We start from the raw sequence: 26,990 nt of genomic DNA on the forward strand, positions 1-26,990 counted from the left end.
TCCCAGGGTGTGACAAAGGTTACATATTGATTTTGCTGAGCTAGAAGGACAACAATTGGTCATTGTGATTGATAGCCATTCGAAGTGGGTTGAGGTGTTTCCAATGAGGATGTAACAACAAGTAAAACATTGAACATTTTGCGAAAATTATTTTCTTCATTTGGCCTCCCTGAAGAAATTGTTTCGGATAATGGACCACAATTTCATTCAGAAGAATTTGCACAATTCACGAGCAAAAATGGTGTGAAACATACCAAGGTTCCACAATACCATCCTGCTTCAAATGGTGCAGCAGAGCGTACTGTACCAATTGTAAAACGTGCCCTCATAAAACAAATGTTAGATCAAAATCCAAGGAAACGACAGTTGTCATTGGATCACAAATTGGCTAATTTTTTGATTACATATCGAAATACTCCTCATATAACTATTGGTAGAACACCAGCAGTTGTTTCTCAAACGACAGCCACGAACCAGATTCTCGTTGTTAAAGCCAAATTTGGCACAGTCTGTAGAAGAGGTACAATTAAGATAGAAAGAGAATCATGATAGAGGTAGAGTAAAAGAGAGAAGTGTGAAATTAAACCAGAAGGTGAGAGTGAAGAACCATCACCATAAATGGTTAAAGTGGTTACCAGGAAGAGTGGTGAAGATATGTGGTCCTCGCACATATTTGGTAAAGATGTTTGATAACGGACAGGTTAGGTTTGTTCATATTGATCATACAGACATGGAAGGAGTTGAAGATGGGAATCATTCAATTATTTCTGACTCATCAGATAGTTTTGATACACTTGTAGCAAATCCTAAATCCAATGTACTGGAAACAAATCCAGGAGAGAATCAGAATGAAAGTCTGAGTCCGAGTCAGGAAAACAAAGATCCTGAAGTTAGAGTAAGTTCAAATGAAAATCAAAGAAATTCCATGGAGGAAAACGCTCCTCAGGATGAGCCTCGAATGAGTTTAGATTCGACACCTTGCTTGGAAGGTTCTGTTCGAGAGCGAAGGTATCCTCTTCGAAACAGAAAACAAGTGGTAAAGTTAAATTTGTAAATATGGAAAAAAATAAGTTTATATCCTGTGTTATGTATAAACATGAAAGTTATGTATGATGTTTATTATAATAACTTCTTCATTAAGGAGGGAGAAGTGTAATGTCTGTAAGCTTGTAATGGTATTTTCAGAATGGCAGGCAGTGACTAGTGGAGTACCGCAAGGTTCTGTGCTGGGGCCCCAGCTGTTTACATTGTACATGAATGATTTTGACGAGGGGATTAAATGTAGTATCTCCAAATTTGCGGATGACACTAAGTTGGGTGGCAGTGTGAGCTGTGAGGAGGATGCTATGAGGCTGCAGATTGACTTGGATAGGTTAGGTGAGTGGGCAAATGCATGGCAGATGAAGTATAATGTGGATAAATGTGAGGTTATCCACTTTGGTGGTAAAAACAGAGAGACAGACTATTATCTGAATGGTGACAGATTAGGAAAAGGGGAGGTGCACCGAGACCTGGGTGCCATGGTACATCAGTCATTGAAGGTTGGTATGCAGGTACAGCAGGCGGTTAAGAAAGCAAATGGCATGTTGGCCTTCATAGCGAGGGGATTTGAGTACAGGGGCAGGGAGGTGTTGCTACAGTTGTACAGGGCCTTGGTGAGGCCACACCTGGAGTATTGTGTACAGTTTTGGTCTCCTAACTTGAGGAAGGACATTCTTGCTATTGAGGGAGTGCAGCGAAGATTCACCTGACTGATTCCCGGGATGGTGGGACTGACCTATCAAGAAAGACTGGATCAACTGGGCTTGTATTCACTGGAGTTCAGAAGAATGAGAGGGGACCTCATAGAAACGTTTAAAATTCTGACGGGTTTCGACAGGTTAGATGCAGGAAGAATGTTCCCAATGTTGGGGAAGTTCAGAACCAGGGGTCACAGTCTAAGGATAAGGGGTAAGCCATTTAGGACCAAGATGAGGAGAAACTTCTTCACCCAGAGAGTGGTGAACCTGTGGAATTCTCTACCACAGAAAGTAGTTGAGGCCAATTCACTAAATATATTCAAAAAGGAGTTAAATGAAGTCCTTACTACTAGGGGGATCAAGGGGTATGGCGAGAAAGCAGGAAGGGGGTACTGAAGTTTCATGTTCAGCCATGAACTCATTGAATGGCGGTGCAGGCTAGAAGGGCTGAATGGCCTACTCCTGCACCTATTTTCTATGTTTCTATGTTTCTATGTTTGTAGCACCACACTATGGATGTGGACATATTGTGTACTGCAATTGCACAGTTAATAATTAAACAGAACCCCCAGGCAGATTTCCGGAGGCTTCCGAGAGAGCTGCCTGCCATGTTAGGAGCTGTGTGTGCTGTGCTCTGTGAATATATCACAGCTGCACTGCCATTTCTGGTCAGGTCTGGGGCCTTCTGACAGTGCATTTGCCAATACTGCTGGGAATACATTATAATATATGGAAATGACCAAATCCTATGATTAGCACCCCTATTGTACAAAAGGTTATTCACACTGAGATAAGAGAGGGGTACCTATTGCCAGCATTAGCTGATACTGAACAGAGAGTTTTCTCAAGCAGAGTTTTTTGCTGTGCATCTGAACAGAAACAACCTTTCTTCTGAGAGCCTGAGAGCTTCTGAGACCATTGAGAAACTTTTTTACCTCCACAAAAGTAAGAGATTTTGACTTAAAGCTAAAGGATTCCCAATAGGAATTTCCTTGTTTGTTATTTTAATGGAGTTGGAGGAGGAGCAGTGTAAAATGGAAGAAAGTTGGTGGGAGAGTATTTGAGAAGGATGTGTGCCACAAGACATTAAACCCCTCCCCCTCCGCACCATTGCCCCCCCGCCCCCACCTCAAGGATTCCATAGGCCACTCAGATCTTATGATATGGGAATCTCTGGGAAGTGGGAAGAGTGCACTTCACCAAAGAGACTATAGGAGAACTATGTCACCTTCTGCATGAGGACCTGCAACTATCATTATCTTACCACAGTACTCAATTTTTATGCCACCAGCTTATTTTAAGCGGCCACAGGGGACCTATGTAATATCACCTAGGATGCTTTCTGGGCATTCACTTGTCAGGTAGCTGACACATTTTTAGGAGAGGGAGTTCATTCAGTTTGATATGCAGCAGTGTGCTCGAACCATACAGTTATATCAAGTTGCTGGGTTGGTCAAAGTGCAGGGTGCAATAGATAATACTCATGTCACATTGTGAATCCCTCATGCAAACCCTCCTAAACTTTCTGAATAGCAGCTCTGCAACCTGGCCCACACAGTTGTAGCTTTCTGTGCCCTGGATAACATGGTGGTCAAAAACGGCCTTGGCATGAAGTTTTGTGGGGAGATGGCCCAAGTTGCTTTGGACGCAGTGGAGCATTGTGGGGAGCATCATTTGGAAAATTCCTCAATAATTGCTACAAGAGACATAAGATCTCAAAAAAGTAATTAAGTATTCTTTTCTATTTAAATGTCTCACTTTGTTACCGCTGATACTGCTCCAGTCCCTCCACCCTGTGTTCAATCCAAATCTTTCCATTCAAAACATATCTTGAAAGTTCACATCACATCAGACCCCACCAGACCATGCAATTCCTAACATGCACCATGAATAATTGAGCACAAAGTAAGCACAGTTACTCTTTTCTTGTCACCAAAACAAATATATCAACAGTATCCATCTTACTACTTCTTCAGATCATGCTTCCCTTGGATGACTAAATGTGCCTGTCTTCCTCCTGTTCTAGTGCTTCTCCTAGATGTACCCTGAGGAACAATATCACAAGGTACAAGTTGGTTGCTCTTATGGTACAAAAGGCTCCTGGGACTAAGCTGTCTTCTTATGACAGCTTGATCTTAAGAAGGACCCACTACTGGCTGCATCTCTGGAGCTTCTGCTTGTGCAGACTTGGCTTGCTGCCTACGTGTCACTTGTGTGGTGCTCTGAAGAAATAGTCTAAGGACTAGATATTGTGTAGCGCCCCATTTGCGATGATAATTTTGGAAGGAGCGCAAAAGTATCGCTAGGCGAAAACGATTTACCTTTCCCGGGAACATCAGCTTTTGTGCTCCAAGAAGGAAGTGGAATGCTAATGCTAATGCTAAATCAAGCGCTACCACTTCCCTTGGAGTGCTAAAGTGGGTGAGAAGGGTGGTAGCAGCAGAGCGCCGAACAATGTTCAGTGCAGCTCTGCCGTCTTTGGAGGCTCCTTCCCCCACTTAAAGGGAAGGGACAATGATGGGTTTAATCATTCTACATGCTCCATCTGTTGGGACTTGGGACCTGCGCTACATGCATTGTAGCCCCAAGCACTCTAAGAGAGTGCAGGACTGAGGAATCGCGGGGTGAAAAGAAATCAGGAGGCATCTGACTGGGGCGAGAAATAAATTTTGCCTTACCTGACCACCACTGCCTTTAAATATCACGCCACAAGCAGCAGCCGAGGTGCAAACACCCCCTGCAGCTACTATTGTTGACGCCTGGTGATGCTGCAGAGAGCTGGAGTGAATATCACATCCAGGGTGCTAACGGGGCATTGTGCCATGATCTATGGGGCACAAGAGAGCGAAGTGATAAGTGTTAGCGCCAGCGCAAAACCACCAGGGAAGTTTGCGGGTGTCGGTGAATTTGCCGCGCCCGGTCGGTAACCCCTTAGCACCCCGTTACTGCCCGCCGCAGGTGCTAATGGGAGGCGCAAACCAGGCGAATTTCTCCCCCTAAATGTCTGGCCTGGGCTTCTGCCCTGAGAGATAGTAGCCTCATTCAGGTTGACTCCGAGTGGTATCATTCTTCTGGGACCTGAATCTATGGCCCCACTGATCATTGATCTTGCTGGTCTAAAGGCAGTTATCAGTTATCCAGTCTCTCCTTCTGTGGATACTGATGCAATGTCTGCAGATAATGTCTTACTTTTGGAGTGAAATCACTGTTGTTTTGTAGGCAAACGTGACAGCCAATTTTGTATATTTATAATTTGGTGAGTATTTGTAAAGGCCTTTCACATTGTATTTTATATTCCCTGCAATCTTGATGTCATTGTCTATTGTAGCTCTCCTGACCACAGAGAGTGTCATAGAGAAATGCTTCTTTTATTCGACTTCATTTTCTTAGCGAGTGAAAAAGCCAACTATTTTGTCTGAAGGGCTTTAAATAGTTACCTTCAGCCAATTGCTATTTATGACAGCCTCCTTCTGATACTTTCTTATCTAGTTGTAAATCAAATTCCACATCTATGCAGTATGCTGTAACTGAAACATGTGCAATTTAGATGACATAAAAAAAACCTTAGTGTTTCTAATTTGTCATCTCAATATTAAACTGGAACTCAATGCCATAGCAGAGCTTTAGAATGAGTGCAGTAAGCAGTGGAATGTTGACTTAGTCTTTTATCCCTCAAATCCCTCATGTTTATTTATCCATTTATAAACAAATGCTCAAGTAGCACAATAATCCTGTTTGCCCACTACCTTGTTTCCCAGTTTCCCAAATGGATATTTTCTCCTAATATAGATTTGTTCGGCAAGAAATACTACATTTGATTTTACTCTTGTTACTATACAGACAGTTATGCAGCTGTTTTTCGGTCATGAATTGAACAATTCACTGCCATTGTGATCCAGGACAGAATAAGATAGAATGGGAAACTATCAGTTTAGGTTAATGGTGAAGAAATACTTTGCAGATTTATTTTAATTCTCTGCAAACCACGTGTGTATCTGAACATGGACATTCATGCATAAGGGGAAAAAGAGGGGTCAAAAAGATACAGGCCTCAGAAATGGGCGGAGTGACTTTATGCAGATGTTCAATTTAATGTAAGCTACCCTAGTGAACATCAAGAAAAGCTGAGCCATTAAAATCAATGGGATCTATTTTCTGGTGAGCACTTATTATGATAAATGAGAGCCGTGATCATGCCTATTTACCTGCTAGCCATTTTCCATGTTAAATATTGCTAATTTACTGTTGACATTAATTTAATCTATCCAACAGTAAACTAGTTGAAATTGAGTTAATCCAGCCCTTAAAGGATAATTATCCACACTTAGCCTAAATATTACTACTATAGATCGCTGGACCCCCACGATCATCTTTTCTTTCTGTGGCAGGTAGATGGGACCACCTGCCAATGAACCGGAAGTAGTTGCACATGCGCAATTCCAGTGTTTTTTTTTGTTTGTTGTCGCAGGACTTCACAAAATAAAGAATTAGAGATGGGCAATAAATGCTGGCCTCGCCAGCTATGCCCACATCCCAGAACAAATAAAAAAATAAATAAATAAAGAAGTGGATTTAGAGAATTCTGTTCGAACCATTAATGTTAAATAAAATTCGAAGTGAGAGATCTAATGAACTGTGACAGATGGGCATGAGGCTTAATTGTAAATTCAAAGCAAAGATGGGAAATAAATGTATTGAAATCTGACTGAATGAACATTTTGTGAGAATGTAAATTATACTTGTAATCCTATTCCAACCATCAGCAGCAGTGCCACTAATGCAGAACTGGAGATGGTGGGAAAGGAGACAATGACTGGAACTGAATGATTAGTAGATATTTCAGACATTTAAAGATGTGTATGTGATCTGCCACAATTTGTTCCCGTGACTCTGTATATGTAACCATACCAAGTATAAGGTGAAAACAAAAGCAAAATACAGTGGATGCTGGAGATCCTCCGTCTGTTGTGGTGAACATTATTTTTTAAATTTTGGACCTGACAAGATATGAGCAGAATGCTTCTGCACAGCTTCCGGTAGCTTCCGGTTCATTGGCAGGAGTCTCTCCCTCATAAAATGTTCCAATTCCCACCGAGCTCCTGCCTTACAATTGCTGCATCAGATGTATTGTGGAAAGTCTGTCCCTTCCTCACCAATATATATATTAATGTTTTTCAGGAGCCCTGAGTGACAGAACTCGGCTCAAAGCACAGGAGGAATAAGGGGTGAAACATGTTCTCTTCATGGTAGATAAAGATTAATGGTCTAGAAATTGCATAGTGTCCCGTTTGGGGAGAGCAAAAGTATTGCCGGGCGCTACCCAAATCCAGCAGATGCAAATTTCCGGGTTAGCACTCCAGGAGGGAAGTGGAGTGCGACCACCTCCCTTGGAGCGCTAAACCACGCGAGAGGGATGATAGCGGTGCAGCGCTGCACAACGTTCCATGCATAATAAAGGGAAGGGCCACTGCTGCATGCTCTGCATTAAATATACTTCCATGGTGGCTGACGGCAGCCACAATCCGCACGATCATCCCCAAGCACTCTAACAGAGTGCAGGGCTGATCAATCTTGGCTGAGGAAAAGGAAAAAAATGCCCAGAGGGTTGTTACAAGAGTTTTCACTTACCTTAGTGGATATCCCTTGAAATACCGCTCCCCAAGCAACCGGCCTACCTTATAATGCCTCCTGCAGTCGCCAGTGTTGACATCTGGTGATGTTGCAGGGGGCAGAACCAAAGTTTGCATTCGGGGCGGTACCAGGGTGCTGCGCATCGGATGATGTCACGATCTCTGGGGTACAGGAGATTGTGGCATTAGGGGTACTGCCACCGCAAACCGCCAAGGCAAGTTCCTGGGGTTCTGTACTCTCATCGCACCCAGTCGCAGCACCAGTAGTCCCCTGTACTGCCTCCTGGAGGTGCAAAGGAGGCCAATTTCTCCCCCAAAGTACCTTAAGTTCCTTCAGAATTGTCCCAGAAACAGTAGTTACTGTCTCTGTTTTATAAAGAAAACTGTTTTCATACTCAAGTGTAAAGGATAGACTGTCGTATTTATAGACTCTTGGATATTAATGATTTGGATGATAGAATAGAGAGGGGTATATCCAAGTTTGCAGATGACACTAAATTAGGTGGCACAATAAGTTATGTGGATCGGAGAAGGAAGTTGTCAAGTTACAAAGACAAACTAATGAGTGGTCCAAACTATGGCAGATGGAGCCCAATGTGGGGAAGTGTGAAGTTATTCATCTTGGATCTCAGAAATTGAAATTGGATTATTTTCTTAACTGTGAGAGAATAGGAAATGTTGAGGAGCAAAGGGATTTAGGTGTTCCAGATCTCAAATTTTTGCAAAAATAATCAAAATGGCAAATGGAATGTCAGCCTTTATCTCAATGGGTTTGGAATTGAAAAGTTAGTTGTACAGACATTGGTCAGACCCTATCTGGAGTACAGTATTTGGTTTTGGACAATGAACCTCAGGAAATATATATTGGCCTTGGAAGGTATACAGCGCTGATTCATCAGAATAGTAGCAGGCTTTAAAGGGTTAAATTATGAGGACAGGTTGCATAAACTAGGCTTGCATTCCCTTGAGTTTAGAAGGTTGAGAGATAATATAATCGAAGCGTTCAAAATGATAAAGGGATTTTATAGGTTAGATACAGAGGGGGAGAAATTCCTCAGTGCCCCGTTTGGGAGCGGTAACCTAGTCGGGCAGGGATTTCCTGCGCCTGATGCAGATTTTCTGTCCTGGACGCGAAGTTGGGGTTACCGCCCCTCACAGGACGTGGAACGCAATATCGCGTGCTCCACTTCCAGTTGGGGCGGTATCCAGGGCGCTACTCGGGTAGGATCGGCAGTGCTACGTAACCTCTCCATTAGCACTGACGCGTTTCAATGCCCCTCCCCTTTCCTTAAAGGGGAAGGACACTGTGAACTCTGCAGTGCCTCTGAAGGCCTCCACTGGGCCACCAGGGCGGCGTGGTGCTGTGACTGCAGCTCGGCATCAAAACGGAGTGTCAGGCTGCACAACTGTGGCCCGGGCTACACCACGGATCATCAAGGCGGGGTGACCGATGAGTCGGCCAAAACAACAAAATGCAACGCGTGGCACAGTGCACTTCCCATTTACATTCCGTCCCGGGAGCAGAGGTTGTCCCGGTTTGCAACCTGCAAGGCTAGTGCTGACACAGCTCGCAGCACCCTTGCGGGACGCTGGCCAACTTCCGCCACAGGGGCGGAAAAGAGTCAGCACAGAGCGCAAAGGGGTCACGCCGATGATGTCATCACCGGTTGCGCGGCAGCCTAGGCTGCTACCAGCGGGACGCGGTGCTTCCGTGCTCATGCCTCTGCTAACTCCCACGGTAGCACCCCCCACCCCACCCCGGACGAAAACAGTTAAGCGCCCCATTAACACCCCCCAGAGGTGCTAATGGGAGGTGTACAAAGTGGGGTTTGCGTCCCCAGAGAAACTATTTCTTCTGGTGGGAGAACGAAGAACAAGAGGGCGTAACCTTAAAATTAGAGCTATGACATTCAGGAGTGAAATCAGGAAGTACTTTTTTACATAAAGGGTAGTAGAAATCTGGAACTCACTTCCCGAAAAGGCTGTGGATGTTGGGTCAATTTCAATTTTCAAGACTGAGACTAATAGATTTTTGTTGAGTATGGATATGGGATAAAGGTGGGTAAACAGAGTTGAGGTACAGATCAGTTAAGGTACAGATACAGATCAGCCATGATCTAACTGAATGGTGGAACAGGATCAATGGGCTGAATGGCCTACTCTTGTTCTTATATGTCTAAGGATGTTAAGCATCACCTGGGCATAGTGCAGAAATGAAAAGCTGATGGGATGGATCATGTGTCATTAAGAGAACCCACCCAATCTTCCTTCTACTGAAATGAATGGATTCTGTAAGGGACATGGAAATCTACCTATCAGCTTTTTCTGTCTGTGCTCCAGTTAGGCTTAATACCCAGGTGGTGTAGACGAAAATCAACCGCTACATATCAAAGGCCATACTTAGGTCCAAGTAGATTATTTACCATATCTGCAATTTGACAACTCCTTAAAATGTTCCTTTACTTGCACCTAAGCTGCCACTGACCTTGCACTAAGTTGGTATGCATTGCTTTTCTGCTGCACAAGTGAGAAAAATGCCCATCAGATCATGTGATGGCACCATCTTTTCATTCTGTAAGCATTTGGTATGCTCTGTGACCTTCACTGAGCAGTGAAACTGATTCAACATTTATTATGTATACTGACAGAAATACTGGTTGGTAATTTGTGGCCACAATATTACACACAAAGTTTAATGTTTGAGGAGAAAGAGTACATTTTCAGAATTAGCTTTCCGAATGGTTTTGAACATGTCAGCACTATTGTGGGTCACCATCTCTACCAGTAGTTTACCTGGACTGATCTGCTCAACATCTACTGTTGGGCATTAACTACTAATCTGATATAATGTGTAAAAAGATGTTTCAAATTTGGGTCAGAACTCTTTTTGAGTCATTATTGTAATTGCACAAAGCACCATACACAGTGCTGTCTCCATCAAGGGCAAAACTCCAAATTATGATGTAATCTCTAAGTCATGTGGCCTCGTACATGTTACAAACTGAGGCCACCTGATTGAAATACAGAGCCCGTTACAATGCACTCTCACTGGTTTGCTTGAGGGAACAGCACATTGCTGGACAGACAGCAGAAAAAATAGCATTAAAAAATAATAATAACAATTTGAAGCTCTCTCAGCAAAGCTCGACTTTGGCCAGGCTGATTAAACCAGTCAAATTCAGATTGCCTTGAATCTTTGGCACAGATCCATAGCCATCTCTAATAAACCCATCCTACCACCTGAAGAGAACACAGCTTGTTTTGCATTACAGCTGGCAATGCAAATTTGTGAGTCTATGGATTTAATACCTCTTCATTGACACGAATCATTTCTAGTCTTTTCAAATAATATCAGTTCTGTTGGAAATCAGGGGTTCAAAATGTATAAAACTGATATGAGGATACTGTGTTTAAATCGTTGTTTTGAACTGTTGAAATGTCTCCTCCGAATGTATTAGATGCTTAGAAATGCTAATATTTTGGTACCCTGCTGAGATGTTATCACATTCTGCACTATGACAACCATTATCTGTTGTTTTCAAGTTAAGACTGCAACTTTGTTTATGTATCTTTAAGTCAATTTGTTATAAAAAGACTTAGAATGGATGGAAGTTGTGAGAGTTAATGTAAACAGTTGCTACATCATAAAGGAGGTAACACTCTGAAGTGAGATGTTTTCTGGTTTGGCCTCATGGCATCAAAAGCAGGATATGGACAAAAGAGATAAAATACGAATTTCAAAGGAAAACATCTTTTGGAAATATAAACAAAGACATATGGCCAAAATCGTAAGACATCTTTAGGGCAGGTTCTTGAAAAGGGATCGTGACAAAGAAGCCTTATTGGATATTAAGTTTTTAGGGAAACCTCTATAGGTCAAAGGCTCTTGTCAATATCCCATGTCAGGCTCACCCCTAAAAAGAGAATAGATGCAGCCTTCTCAACGTTGTCCACACAAATGGTGTGAGGGAGGGTGAAACAGAAGTTGGGCTGGTCGAACACTCTTCAAGAGTGATCTCATGCTTTACCAAAGGAAGCTCTAGACAAATAGAAAGAGACTGCAAGCCAGAGAACTGCTCACATGCGCCGATTGGATCGGTATCAACTACTTGTTATGATCGTATGTTTTTGCTTTATAACTAATGTGTTATATTCTGTCTTAAACTCTGATTAAACACAATGTACCTACCAGACTGGTTTACGTCTATCCTGATTATTAAAGTGACCACAGGTAGCCTTAAACTTGGCTATTTCTAACAGTTCTTAAATTGATTCTTTTGAATGAATAACTGAAGGTCTAAGACACATTCAGCTTGCATGAACTATGAGAAACAATGGGAAAATCCCACTTGGAGCTAAACCACATTGTATTAATGCACACGCTCTACTGTACATGGGCATGTGATCTATACTTACAATAGTAAATAGACTCACGTTGTTAATCTAATTCAATAAATCCAGACCCATAATGCAACTAATCTCTGCAGAATTCCTATTGAGAAACATGAATACGACATGAACAGTTCAGTGTGCTGTGAATTCAGAACTTAACTGTTTACCTAACCAACACTCTTAAACAGAATACATACAGTTATGCCTATGCTTCGCATTGTCAATATAGTTACTGGTGGGCTTGCAATAGCCACATGCAGTAGAATTTATTTTCTATTTATATAACCTATTATTATATTATAATTTCAATTTTATATTAGGAAAATAATTAACTAAAACCAGAAGCTTTGTGAGTTTATTTCTCCAGTGCTGGTGTATCATGTGAAACTACATTGGATAGGCTCAGACTCACTGAAGCCATGTTGAAAAGTCAATAGGAGATGCCTAAATAGTTAATGAGTACCAAACTTGTTTGTACTTGAGAACTAAGTTCTGCATTGGAACATTTTCTACTTCACCCCCATATTGATTGCAGCATCAGTTAAAATGGTGACCAAACATTGTAGTTACCTGAAATGCTGCTGCCATCTATGGACTTGAAAACATCGACCATATCGCTTAAACCATTAAAAAAAACAAGCTGTGCTCAGGGAATATTCAGCTTAATATTCCTCGGACCCAGTTTTGAAACTGCAGCTTCACTGCACAGCAGTTCCTGCAGTGCATGCGGTCTGTATTTGCTATTAAATAGGATGTGGCTTTTCAAAGAGTACAAGTAAAGGAATAATCTGCATTCATGATGCAATGCTCTATCTAATTCACATGATTTAACAGTCACATAAGTTTTGAAGTGCTTGATAGGAATCAGTAATACCTGACAGCTTAGACCTAGAGATGTTTATAAAACAGGGGAAAGCAGTGTTTCTTACTGACATCAAAAAGCTGCCAAAACAGACTAAAAGAGTAAACTTCAGAGATGTGTGTAAGCTGGGAAATTGACGTATCTACTGAAATATAATATGCTCAATCCAACAGTGTTAAAGTGCAAAGCATCTAAAATTGAATTTCTTCTTATAAATTTGACTGAACTAGATATCTTTAGTCATGAATGACATAAGAAACATATCTGTACAATATTCCTGTAATAAATAACAAGTACATTAAACAGTTGTGGTATTGGACCATTTTTACTTTTTGAGATTCTTTGGTCCAGTGTTATTTATTAATATTCCAGATTCTATGTAATAAAACTACAACATGTGGGTTAGAGAATGCTGGGCATTCATTTAAGTTAACGACATAAATTAATTTAACAAATGTCAAATGAGACGATAACACTCAACAAAAAAACATAATGGCCAACTACCTTAAATAATTTGCATTATTTAAAGGCTTCTATTCCATCTACAACAGAACTTCTATACATTGAAGTAACAACCCATAAATTACTATGGATGCTATTGAGTAGCTGAATGCTTAATGTGTTTGTATGACATTCCTCTGTCCACTATCTTGGCAAGGGTGTTAACTCATTTAAAATAAATGGGCTAACTTCTGTGTTAAAATAATGGTCAGAGGAATGGCTTATGGACATTGGCCTAGAAATTCATCTCAGGCAGGGGCGTATAATGGCCGGTATTGGATCAGCTGCCCATTATACGCAGCACCTGATATTCAGTTCCATTGCAATCAATGGAACTGAATATCAAGTGCTTTGTGTAACAGCGGCTGATCCGAAACCGCTCATTTTGTGGCAACTCCTGAGATGAATTTCTAGGCCATTAAGTGTTAATATACTGATTTTACCAAGAGTAATTTACAGGATAATATTTCTTAAGCTTCGATGACTGTTGTAGCAGTACAAGAGGAAAATCAATTAGTTTAAATATATAAATATATAATTTCTGTGTAACAAAGAAATATTATTTGACTTCATGTATTTCTTTAATTTGGCTTGAAATAATCAAGATTACAAATTTAAATGAAATAATTTTCAATGAGCTAAAAATTGTATGGGCTCACCACCCGGTTTCCAGGCGGTATTGGCCGTTTTAGACGATAACTATGTCGGTGAGAAATTGTCCAGCTGAGTTATGCTGGCGGTTTCGAGGTACCCCTGGGGAGCAGACCGCCAGCGTGCACCGTCCACAGATCGCCATGGCGCAATATTTGGCTCAGCGGTGATCCGTCGGTAAGTATTAAAAAAAAACGCCCACAAGAATCAGCAGAACTGGGCGGTAGGTGAGTCGCTCTGCAAGAAAAAGGTAAGTAATTGTTTTTTTACTAATTATTTTAAAATTCTGCTGTCGTGATTTAAGTTAAAAGGGTCCTGAGAATATTTTAATAATTGTATATATTCTGTTTTTTGAAAAAATATTTTTAATGTTTTTCTTCTCCTAGGCCCAACCCGTAGCCTCGGGGTAAAATTTTAGTGAATTTTTTAATTATTGCCCATTTTCTTTAAGAACCACCCAATCGACCCTAAATTCCACTTTTTCGCCGAGAATTAGGGTGCAACGCCCATTTTTTTCTGCTGGGCTGGATTTTTTTCCTTTTTTGGGGGGAAGTTTTTGCCGGTGATAATCTTGGGAATCTTAGCGGTCTTTTGGGGGGCAATCGGGCGCTGGTGGGTTGTTCGGAAATTCTAGCCCAGGGTCTTTATAGGAAAGAGTACACTCGTGTTTTTTTAATGCCACAAAGATCTCTTGGTCCGGGAAGAAGGTTGGGGGGTGATGCCGGGGCGGGGGAGTTAAATTGATTATGCAGTAAAATGCGAATGAAAGGCAACCTTAAATAAAGGCCTTTGGAAGTTTATTAAGCATAACTGTTGTAAAGTAAGTGCAAAGGCAAAGCCAGAACAAATGAAAAAAAGATCTCGCCACACATGGCAAGAGGCTGCTGAGACACGTTTTGGCACTGCTCCCCAAGCTTTAATAATTCTGCCAGCTTTCTTACAAAGGAGCCAAATTAGTTACACAGAAAACATTTTGCTGCGGGAACCGTCATTTTGTTAAAGCCACATCCAAAAGCTGCTTCAGCTGAAAAAAAATACAAATAATTATATAATTATTGAAAATGCTAGTGCAGCACATGAATTAGATAAATACTATTTTGTGCCAAGAGTGCTGGCATAAAATGCAGTGTTTTTTATTTGGTGCTTGTGTGGAACTCTGAATTATGGTGGTCACAGTTTGAAAAAAAAATTCTGACCAGTTAATCGTCTTCATGCTTTCATGCCTTTCATCGCACAATAGACTGCCAAATGTTGAATTTTGTTTAAAGGTGTAAGATTGATAAACCTTGTAATGCTCTGTGAAGAAACAGCGAAAATTATAAGCAGATTTTTGATGTGGTGCAAACAGACTCAGGTAGTCCCCTGAGGGTTAAAGTGCTGGGGTATTTAAATATTTCTTTCCTAAACCTGTACAACATGGCTGGTTTGGCAGTTTCCCTGCACACTTTGATACCACACTGTACTTTCATTGTAACAATATGGAACATTTAGATTTCATTTACATAGAAAAAATAAATTCGCATAAGGTGTTTGGGCTGTAAAAAGTCAAAAGAATCTAGCTTCAAAGCACAAAATAATGCCACTTTGTAATATCTGTAATTATTTTTACAGGGGTTTCTTTTATTAAGAACCATTATGAAAAATAAATTTCATACTTTATAATATGCATTACTTTACTGATTCTTAGTTAAGATGATCTGCTTAGCAGAAGAAATTCTTTATGTCAATGGATAAAGCTTTTCTCTTTACATTTGCAGTGCTTCTATTCCTGGCTGTTTAAAAAAATTACAGAACAATTGCTGTTTAACACTACATTAGTAGTCCAAATCGGAACACTGATTATTTCCTCGAGTATTTTGTCAGTTTTGAGTTGGAAAATATGATTATATTACAGACTCCATTTTCGGGAATGAGTTCTGTGGTTCAGCTGGATTGGTGCTATCTGATATGTAACCTTCAGGGCTTCCTGTAAGGTAATTATCATGCTGAGATGAGCTAATCTCACGCTGAATACTACACCTGCCTCATTCAACTAATAAATAGGCCTTCGCCATCCACAGACCGCCTGACCTGACTTATTATACTTTACCCATCAGCAAAGAGACTCATATCATCTGTAGGCCAAAGGTGAATTGCCTGCAGACAAAGTTGAAATGAATTTTTTGCAGTCCCATTTCACAAGGCAGTCAAACCACATAATTCTGAAGAGCACAGCTCCTTAAAGACTTTGCACTTTTAGCTCTGTCACAGTTATATATGTTTATAAGTACTGTTGGTGGCTCCTTCTGCAGGTTTGGAGTGGCTGACTCAGAGATTGGCATAGCGTGATTCTTTAAATGCCAATCTTTGATAAACCAATAAAATTCAGAGACTAGCCTCTGACAGTACTTATGTATTATAAATCTTAGCTCAACAATTTCCTTACTAAATTAGAAAGCCAAAGCAATTTTCTCATACTGATAAAGAATTTGTCTGTTATGTTTACAGTCACAAACACCAATATTCAATCTGCCAAATGGTGGAATTTGTTTAGGATGCGAATATGCTGTGAATGGTGCCTAATACTTATTTGTACTGATCTCTCTAATGTCTAAAAGCAGACTTTTTCTCCCTTGGAAAAAGAACAATCATTTTCCTTTCTTGTTCAAAAATCAATGTTTGTAGATAAATGTAAGCTAATTAATTTGTAAAAGCTGCATAATACAAACTTCCGAGAATCTTTAACCCATCATGGTGTCTTGTTCAGCTCATACTACCTGTAACTCATATTATCATAAATTCTACGGAAAAACATTAGATGAAGCATTTGCACAATAAAATAGAACAGGCAAAGGTATTTATTTGGGGTAATTTCAATCCATATTCTGTTTTAAATGATAAAATGACGACTGTGAAAAGCTCCCCAATCCCATGAAATGTACAAATCCAGAGGTAATATGATACAAAAATATGAGGCAGAATCACTTATGTGTCTAGAGCTCTTTGGCAAAGAACAAAATATATCCTATATTAATAAAATATAGATATGGGACCAATGTAAGAAGTTAAATTATTCAAAAAAATTCTCACCGTTTGCAGTCAGTTTAAAACGTTCTCATTGACTTGTACACTCACAGGGAATGCTACTTACCTGCAAGACTTATTAGAACATGTCAGTATTAAGTGTCCTCTAACATGCAAGCTGGAACATGTGGATGTATTAACTGTCACCAGTTCACTCTTAGCACTGTGATTAGCAAAAGTGCAATCTACAGGCTCAAGCAAGCTAAGTGGTTTGATTTCTAAATTTCCCTCGCAGCTTTGTACAGGGCTGGATTGTCGGGCCCAAATTTGCCCAGGAGTTGCTCCGTTTTTTTTGAAGCAACTTGATTTTTCTGGAGTATCTTAAAAATCCCCATTCTGCATATTTAATTTGCGCCAGTGTAAGTGAGTTAGTTAGGATTTTTTTTTAGTTTTGTTTTTTTTTCAAAAGGGAGCGTTACCAGCCACCTATGCCTGCTTTGGCCATTTAAGCCAGTTTGGACAGCTAATAGCTGCTCCAAACTAACAGGCCAGCATATGTGGCCACTTGTGGCCGCACAGAAAACCCTTGCGGAGAGTTAAGAAATCAGCGCAGGTAGCCAGCGATGTGGGGGGTGGGGGGGGGGGGGAAAGGGAAGCAGAGAGGAGCTTGCAAAGCACTAAACACCTTCACAACAACATTCAAGAAGCATAAAAACCATCAATAATAAATAAAAAATAAATAAATAAAACTTAAGTCCTACCTTCATAACTCGGCCCGGGAAGTCAGCGGGCCTGCCGGTGCGAGAGGCCACTCTATTGGGGATAGGTGCGGGACGGTGGGACGCCTGGGCAGGAGAGAGAGCGTGGATAACTGGCCACACACAACACACAGCAGGCTGGGCTCGCAGAACACGGAGGCTGCAGGAGCCAACTCCGAGGGACTGGTGGACTTCTCCCTCTGAGGGACTGCTGACTTCTCCTCTGAGGGACTGGTGCACTTCTCCTCTGAGGGACTGGTAGACTTCTCCTCCGAGGGACTGGTGGCCTTCTCTCTTCTAGGGACTGGTGGTCTTCTCCTCCAAGGGACTGCTGACTTCTTTCGCCAAGGACTGCTGACTCCGCCCCTCCACTCCCCCACCGATCAAAACACTCTCCCCCCCGGATCAAAATTCTTCACCCCCCCCATCAAAACTCTTCCCCAACCCCATCAAAACCCTGCTCCTCCCCCCATCAAAACTCTCCTCACTAAACAAAGCACAGCCATCAATAAATAAAAAATAAAACTCAAGTCCTACCTCGGCCCGGGAAGTCAGCAGGCCGGCCGGCTGCTGCATGAGGCCACTCAACCTGGGATAGGAGCGGGACATCGGGTCCCACGCTGCAGAGGAGCTACTGCGCATGCGTGAAACCTCCAGTGCGCATGTGTTGAGCTGCCAGCACTCTTTGAGTGCAGGGCCCTAGCTCCACCCCCTAATTGAATTGCCACGCCGCGCCAAGCACAAGGACAGTTGACAGAGCGGGGAGAATACAGGGATATCTTTTCGGCACCGTTTTAAGCGTAGGAAGTCAATGCACCTCACGTGAGTGCGCCGAAAAAACCGGAGGACCAAATTTGGGCCCGTCATCTCTTGCTGATTATCTTCCAGTTGCACTTTTGTGACAGTGACAAAATTACAAAATGAAATATTTGAAAAGTGAATAAAGTGCAAAACATTTCTCGGTGACTACAGCTACAAATTTAGAATTTGTCATACTTTTGGCTGCGGTTCAAAAATGCTAACCACAAATCTCAGACAGTTTGGAATTAGTCTCGTAACCTAACACCTCTGACTCTGTATCAGACATGGTGTCCAATTGTCGAAGAATAGTAAACAAGTCACATTAAGCCTTAAATATCAAGGTACGGCCAACCACATGTAATTGTCATTCTGGAAATCAGCACTGTGCAAAGCTAAAATTTTAGATTACCTTTTAATCCAATATATTGGCATTTCTACATCAGAAGGATGTTATTTGCATTTAGACCATGAATATTTTTAGTTATGCAAACATAAGAACATAAAATAAGATAAGTACGGTTGCAGTTTAGTGCTGTGTTATCTTTTGGGCAAATAAAGGAAATTTGTCTGTCATCTTTATTCTGATGAATTAAATTACAATTACCTAAACCAAATGGATCAGGAACCAGGTTTAAAAACAATTAGCCTGGTTTCAAGAATCTAAAAGTAACTTCAGGGAAGAAAATCCCTTTGTTAAATAAATGAAATATAATCCACGGATGTTTCATGAGTTACTGCAGAGAAGCAGAAGCCTAATATTCAGTACTTGATGCTGATTGAATCCAGAGTTACTATTTAATTTGATGATTCTTATTCAAAAGTCTAAGCATGCATTTTTAAATTGGGCTTTTCTCAATAAGAGCTAACTTCTAAACATATTTTTAATCTTGAAAAACTGTTGCCTACACAATTTAAAGTACAGTTAGATATTTGTCAGCTCTGATAGCAATGCAAAAGCAAAATACTGTGGATGCTGGAAACCTGAAATTAAACAAAAAATGCTGGAAACACTCTCATCGGTACATGGCTTAGATTTTCAAGGTGAAGAAGTGAAGTACTGTAGACCAAAAACTTTATATAGCCTGCAGGTTTTGATTGCAAAATCCTATATTGTATAAAATTTAACAATAATTAGCCTATAGAGGAAAAGAAAACTACAATTATTACCGTGTGAAATCATATTTAAAATAAAACAAGTACAGTATATTTCAAAATGACGCTAACGTCATTGGCTCCTTAAATAACAAATAGCTGTTTTACATGACACAAACATAATTTGACTGTCACAGACAATAAACAAGTCATTAAAACGGTACAACGGTGAACTTGTAGTGAGTATCTGAAATCCTAGATATCCTGAGCAATCCATGGAGATAATTATATGCAGTGCAATTATATCTATTACCTGTATAATTTAGATAAATTATGGTTGGTCTATATATATGCCTATTTCAACTACAGTAAATTTGACATGACTCATATTTGGAATAGAATGTTTCAGATATACACTGAAAAGCCCAAGTCTTGAAGTAAATTATTTTCTTCCAATATAACCACTCCTGTCATAAAGAATTACATTTCAGATTTAGTGATGTTAGATGTCAATTGTAATTTGGTGACGGGCAGTTTATTGGTGGCATGTAACGCTCTGCTTGGGACCTACAACTTAGGTCGGAGGCTGCCATATCATTAAAAACCAGTGATCCTTCACTGATGACATAATTTGACTGGCAGAAAAAAGAGTGGAAAGCTGCTTGCTTCCACCTGCACATTGCTGCTGCATGTCAGAGATGAATTTGGCTTAAAATTAGAAGTGCAGCTTAGTGGAGTGTCAGCAGTGATTTCTCCATTTTCCACTTTAAATCTGAGGAGAAATTTCTCTCTGGTAATTTCACCTCATTTCACACCTATTTGACATTTTTCATGGGCTGTATTGCCTGACTTGCAAACTCTTGACATTTTTTCCACAGCTGCACGTAGCCTTGCACTATGTTGCTATATTTGTTGTAATATTGTTTCTATTGATATGCATTCTTTGCTGTGTTTGGGTCATAATAAAGATGCGATGGACCACTCAAATTGCAGAGGCATGCAACTACAACGGCATTTTCTTTTGCATTTCATCAATTGTATAGAGCTGTTCTCCCTCAGAACAGTTTCACAGCAGTTCTCCTAAGTGGACCTTGTCCCCTATGACCCAGAAGCTGTACTTTATATGTAATCTGTTTCTGCAGTGCTGCATGACCCAAGAATGAACAGATAACATAGGAACAGGAGTAGGCTATTCAGCTCCTCAAGCCTATTTTGCCATTCAATTCAATCATGGCTGATCTGTATCTGTACCTTAAATGATCCATACCTCAACTTCATTTACCTGCCTTTAATACCCCACAAAAAAAATCTATGGATCGCAGTCTTGAAAATTTGAAATGACCCAGTATCCACAGTCTTTTGTGGGAGAGTTCCAGATTTCCACTATCCTTTGCATGAAAAAATGATTTCTGATTTTATTACTAAATGGTCCAGCCCTAATTGTAAGATTTTGCCCTCTTGTTCTGGATTGCCGCACCAGAAGAGATAGTTTCTCGAAATCAAATGTATCGAATGCCTTTATCATTTTAAACAACTCGATTAGATCACTCCTCAAGTTTCTAAAGTCAAAGGAACATGAGCCAAGTTTATGAAATCTAACCTCTTAATTTAACCCTTTCAACCCTGGTGACTCTGCACTGTAACTTCCAAGGCCATTATATCTTTCCTGAGCAAAAGCAAAATACTGCAGATGCTGGAATCTGGAATAAAAACAGAAAATACTGGAAATCTCAGCAGGCCAGGCAGCATCTGTGGAGAGAAAGCAGAGTTAACGTTTCGGGTCAATGACCCTTCATCAGATCTGACGAAGAGTCATCGACCCGAAACGTTAACTCTGCTTTCTCTCCACAGATGCTGCCTGACCTGCTGAGATTTCCAGCATTTTCTGTTTTTATATCTTTCCTGAGGCTTGGTGTCCAAAACTGACCGCAGTACTCCAGATGGGGTCTATTCAAAGCTCTGCATAATTTTATCAATTGTGAATTTCAACCCCCTTGAGATAAATCAAAGCAAAATATTGAGGATGCTGGAAATACAAAATAAAAACAGAAAATGCTGGAAACACTCAGCAGGTCAGGCAGCATCTGTGGAGAGAGAACCGAGGCTGAGATTTTCCAGAGTGTCAGCGGGCACGATTGGTGGCAGGTCAGGTGGGGAAGTGTCTGGACCCCGCTGTGAACCCGCTGCCACACGCCTTTCCTGATGTCGGCTCTGTCAGCACTGAGCAGTCCCGACACGCAGCGGCTTGTTCACAGCGGGGGCCCCAATTCAGGTAACTAGTGGCTTGTTTAGAGCCACTTAAAATTAATTTCAGTTCACCTTCTGCATTTGACAGCTCGCCCACGGGATCCACGCTGGTCGTGGACCTCGTTTGTCAAGCTGAGGCGGGAGTTCCGTGGCCAACTTGTTGAGTTGACAGTTTCAAATATAAAGTAAAAATTCCCACCTTACAGAGATGTTTTCCCTCAGCCACAAACTCTTTCTCATTGCATTTCCACAACAGGCTCACCATGCTGTAAGTCTTTACACAAGTCTCCATCCAGTCTGACCTCACTACCTCTCTCACCATTGACAGATTGCTTATGTCATCTGTACTTCACCTGCCATGGAATCATAGAATAGAACCTCAGCTGGTCCCACTCACCTTGGTCCTCAGATTCCCACCACAATCAGCCCCAACACCAGCAGCACCAGGCATACCAGCAGCACCAAAACAACACCATCAACCTTCTATGCAATCATCTGATGCTGCACAGGACAAAGGGCCATCAGCACCCGACCACGTTGCTGCCCAGGAGGCAAAGGGTGGCCTCACCATGACCAGATTTATTTCACTTGATGCTGTACACCCTGGCTACCACATGATGCGCCAGGTTGGCACCACTCAACACCAACATCAAAAGCATCCCTACAATGCCCAAGCCATTCCTTTCACACGTATCACCATTGCGGGGGGTGCCGCTATGTTTCACCATTCACTGCAAATCACTAAGCTAGCTCCAAAGGTGCACACAAATCTGTCCAAGAACGTAAAGTATTGAAAGTAAAGGTTTTCATGTTTGACACCATATGAACAGAAACTTTACATGAACATTGCATAAAACACCCAAGTGGCTACCTTTGTGTGCTGTTAGTTTGGTATGCTTGCATTAGGATGAGGGGGAATGTGAGAGGTGGCTTGTGAGATGGGGATGTGATAATGTAGTTAGCAAAGGATGAGTGGAGGTACAAGGTAAGTTGGTGTGAATAAGTATGTGCAGAAGTAGGATAGGGAAGACTGAGTGATGGGGATATGATGAGAGGCACAACAGGATGAGGTTGTGTGTGTCTTTGTACGAGATCATTGAAACATTTGCGGCACTGTACCCAGGTCCACCTTGTGGCTTGTGCCCTCCTGTGCAATGTGCAACCAAGCTGTGTTGATCTTCTGGGGAGGTCGCTTCCACCCATGGGAAGGGAAGAGGACCTCCCTGCATGCTGTGACTCCCTCCATAAGCATATGGAGGGAATTATGGGAGAGCCTGGGTGCAGCCCTGCATCTCTGTGCTGTGCTTGTTAGTGTTTGCAGCACCTCAATGCTGTAGAACACTGACAGCACAAATGTCAAAATAAATGTTGCCATGGTCCCTTTAAGGAAACCAGCTGAATGACGCGTCATCAAATGCCGTCACCCGACCCGCTTCCTTTAATTGGCCAGGAAACGCGCTGGGCGGTTTTAACAAACCCTATCAATGGAAAGTAATTTCACAGAGCAGGATAGAGCCAGCAGCGGGGACGCGACCCTCCACCGACATCGCCCGTCATGGACCCACTGAGCTCAGTAAAATCCCCGCCATCGTGACCATTTCTTTCGATACAAATCATTGTACTGAAACATTAACTCTGTTTCTCTCTCCACAGAAGCTGCCTGACAACTTTGAGATGAAGGTTGGAATTTGTTTTGTACCTGTGCACTACATTTAATGATTAGTGTCGGTGGAAACCTAAACCCTTTGCTCCCCACAGCTCCGAATCTCCCACCATTAAGAAATTATTCTAATTTGTCTTTCTCACATCCAAAGTAGTTGACCTCACATTGAACTCCATCTGCCAGAGTTTTCCCACTCATTTAAGGGCTGGATTTTCCACTGCTGTCTGCCTCTGTTTTTGCCCTGGAGAGGCGACAATGGCGGCGGTGAGCTCTTCTGGCGGGCAGCCAGCTTCTAGCGCCCCGCCGGGGTTTTAAGAGCTGGTTTCGGCGGGGCGCAAAGCATTACTGCCTGGAAGAGGCGAGCCGGTGTGCAACGCCCCTGGTTACAACACCAGCTCGATCTTTGACTCCTGCACAACCTGTAGCGCCCTAGTGTAAACGCCTTGAAAGCAGGTGTTCAAAGCTGTAGCGGCTGCAATGAGGTAAGTAATGCCGACCTCAGGTAAATGTGATTGATTTTTATTTTATTTTTTTTTCGATTTATGTTGTGGTGGCGTAAGCTATGTATTGGGAATGTTTTTGGTGTTTTTTTTGCAGGTTTTATTTTTTCTCCCCAGACTTCTCTTAGAGCGCTCCCAGGCCGGTTCTTTAGCTCGGGTTTTCAGCCAACCAAGCGCCCTAAGGGAGGTGTGCAACGCCTCTCTTAGCGCTCCGCCCCACACTCAGGGCGCAGCTGCCCAATTTTGGTGACTGAGGCGCAAACCTTTTCCAGGTGGTATCAGGACCGCCCCGTCGTCATTAACACCCCAAAATCCTAAAAGCCGAAACTCCAGCCCAAAATCTGGCTGTGTCCCTTTGTAACTTTCTGCTCCCATATAGACAACTTACTGTGCTACCTAACTCATTTAAAATTCTCACCCTTGTGTTCTGATCCCTCCATGGCCTTGTCCTTCCATGGGGCTCAATTTTCCCCGGTCACTTGCACCGTTTTTTTGGCGCGTGCTGTTTTTTCTGGCGTATTTATTTTTTTCCAAGTTTCCCCCTGCGATCTGCGCTGGCATAACTGACTTAGTTACGATTTTTCTAGGCCAGTTTTTTTTACGTCTGTGCCGGCTTTTTCAATTGTTCGCAGTTTGACCAACATTATTTTCTCTTAGGTCGGCGTATCTGGCCATTCCCGAAGAACCTTCTGGTGAGTTAAAACCAGTGCACATTCACAAATCTGCACTGAAAGACGCCATTGTTTTTAAATCGAAGATTTTGGAGGGAGTCAAGAACACTGTCAAAATCAATAATAAAGTTCAACTTTTTTTTACCTGTCAACGTAGAAGTGTAAATTTGTTGGATTTCAGAAATTTACTCATTTTTTTACTGACTCACGCGTCACCAGTGAACGTCTTGATGCAGGGCTGGAGGGTTGTAGGTTTGGCCAGCAGAATCAGCCTCGTGCCGGGACACAGGGCTTGGGGTTCAGCTACAAAGCAAGCCGTGGGGCGGAAGGGGAGGAGAGAGAGAGAGAGAGTGAGGTACCGATCGGAAGGCTTGGTGCCCGAGGAGGGGGAGGGAGAGAGTGAGAAGTCACAAGACTACAGTTAGTAAAGGCTGGGGGGGGGGCGGGGGGAGAGGAGAGAGAGACAGAGAGAGGTGCCGATCGAAAGACTTGGAGCCTGGGGAAGGGGAGGGAGAGAGAGAAATCACAAGACTCAAGGGGGCGGCAGGGGAGGCGGGGGCGGGAGGGAGGAGAAGTCACAAGACGTTTGGATGTGGTCCATCCATACAGACCTGGAGAGATTCAACTGCAAACCTGTGCTGCCTGCTTTCCTGCCGTTTTGAGCTTCTTTCAAAGGTTAAATTTAAGTATGGGGGCAATACTGATAATGCCATACCTTGTGCGAACCTTCTGCATCATGGTGCTACATAGCAGACAATTGATTCGATTTCATCATATCAGGAACATCAGAGCCCGTAGGTGCTGGGCAGGAGGCCTTACCCACCTCGGGTATATCGAGACAGGTGTTCATACCTGCACCTGAGTGATGCAGACTGTGTCAGAAGGCTGCGTTTCCACAAAGAAGTTGTAAGTGAGATCTGTGAGTTGGTCAAAGCAGACCTGCAACCTAGAAGCATCAGGAGGACTGCTTTGTCAGTTGAAGCGAAGATTACAGCTGCACTTTCATTCTATGCCCGCAACTCGTTTCAAGCTACAACTGGGGATGTGTGCACCATCTCTCAACATGCAACACATGTCTCCATTTACCAAGTGATGGCTGCACTGTACCCGCGTAGGAATGACTTCATAAAGTTCCCCATGACTGCCCAAGCAATCCATGACAGGGCTGTGGGCTTCTCCAGGATTGCTGGATTCCCAAAGGTGCAGGGCTGCATTGATTGTACCCACATTGCCTTGCGAACACCTTTGAAGGATTCCGAGATGTACAGGAATAGAAAAGGCTTCCACTCCATTAATGTGCAGCTCATGTGTGACGACATGCATCATATCATGTCAGTATTTGCAAGATACCTTGGCAGCACCCATGATGCGTTCATTGTATGCGACAGCGTTATGTCTGTCACATTTCAGCAGCAGCCAGAAGGTCAGAGCTGGCTACTGGGAGACAAAGAGTACGGCCTCACCACCTGGCTCATGACACCCCTACGCATAACCCGGACGGAAACTGACCATCAATACAACATGTCACACATTGCAGCATCATTGAGAGGACCATTGGCATATTGAAACAGTGTTTCCGATGCCTGGACCATTCCGGAGGCTACTTGCTGCACTCCCTTGAGATTGTTGGTCAGTTCACTGTTGTGTGTTGCATGCTGCATAACTTAGCCATCGTGAGGCAGCAGCACCTGATAGTGGAAGACCCACCTGCAGTGAGAGTGGCTGATGATAATGATGGGGACGATGCAGGTGACGAGGAGAAGGAGGAGGAGGAGGAGGAGGAGGACGACGAGGATGAGGAAGCCATGCAAGTACCTGTGGCCGGAGCATGACGGCGGAGTAAGGCCATCGTGCTCCTTTAACGATTGCTCGAACCTTGCGCCAGCAGCTCATCTGTGAATGCTTTACTGATGCCTGAGGGCTCAGTGACAGCTATTCCACATGGACATGTTTATTGTTTGGAGCTGTTCCATAATGTTGTGTTGTGTTGTGTTAATGGAACATGATTCAGTTTTAACATAAAATATATTTTATTCAGAAGTTTTCAATGTACTTAACTTAACTTTAATAAAATTATTTGTGTATCAAACTTTACATTAATATCAGTCTTTAAGATCACTTAAAAACTTTAAGATCACTTATAAACTTGTAAATTTACATAACTTACAAAAAACTTATCATTTGACAACAGTTACAACAGTAACAATAATAATAACAACGATAACAACAGCAGCAATGAAAGGCTGAACCAATCTCTCCTCGCCCTTATTCTAAGACCGCCCACTGCGATTGGTCTTGAACACTCCACCACCCCTGCCCGCAGGCGGTAGCGCAGTGTTTCTGGGCTTGATACCAAGCTTATTCTCTCTAACATCTCGGGTACTGCGCACCTCTTGAGGGTGGGGGAGGGGGGAGGGTGCGGGCGCCAGCGTCAGGCAGCAAATTGGAGGACCCAGGCGGCAGATTGGAGGGCCCGGCTT

The sequence above is a fragment of the Pristiophorus japonicus genome, chromosome 1 (assembly GCF_044704955.1).
Source record: "Pristiophorus japonicus isolate sPriJap1 chromosome 1, sPriJap1.hap1, whole genome shotgun sequence".
Lineage (NCBI taxonomy): Eukaryota > Metazoa > Chordata > Chondrichthyes > Pristiophoridae > Pristiophorus > Pristiophorus japonicus.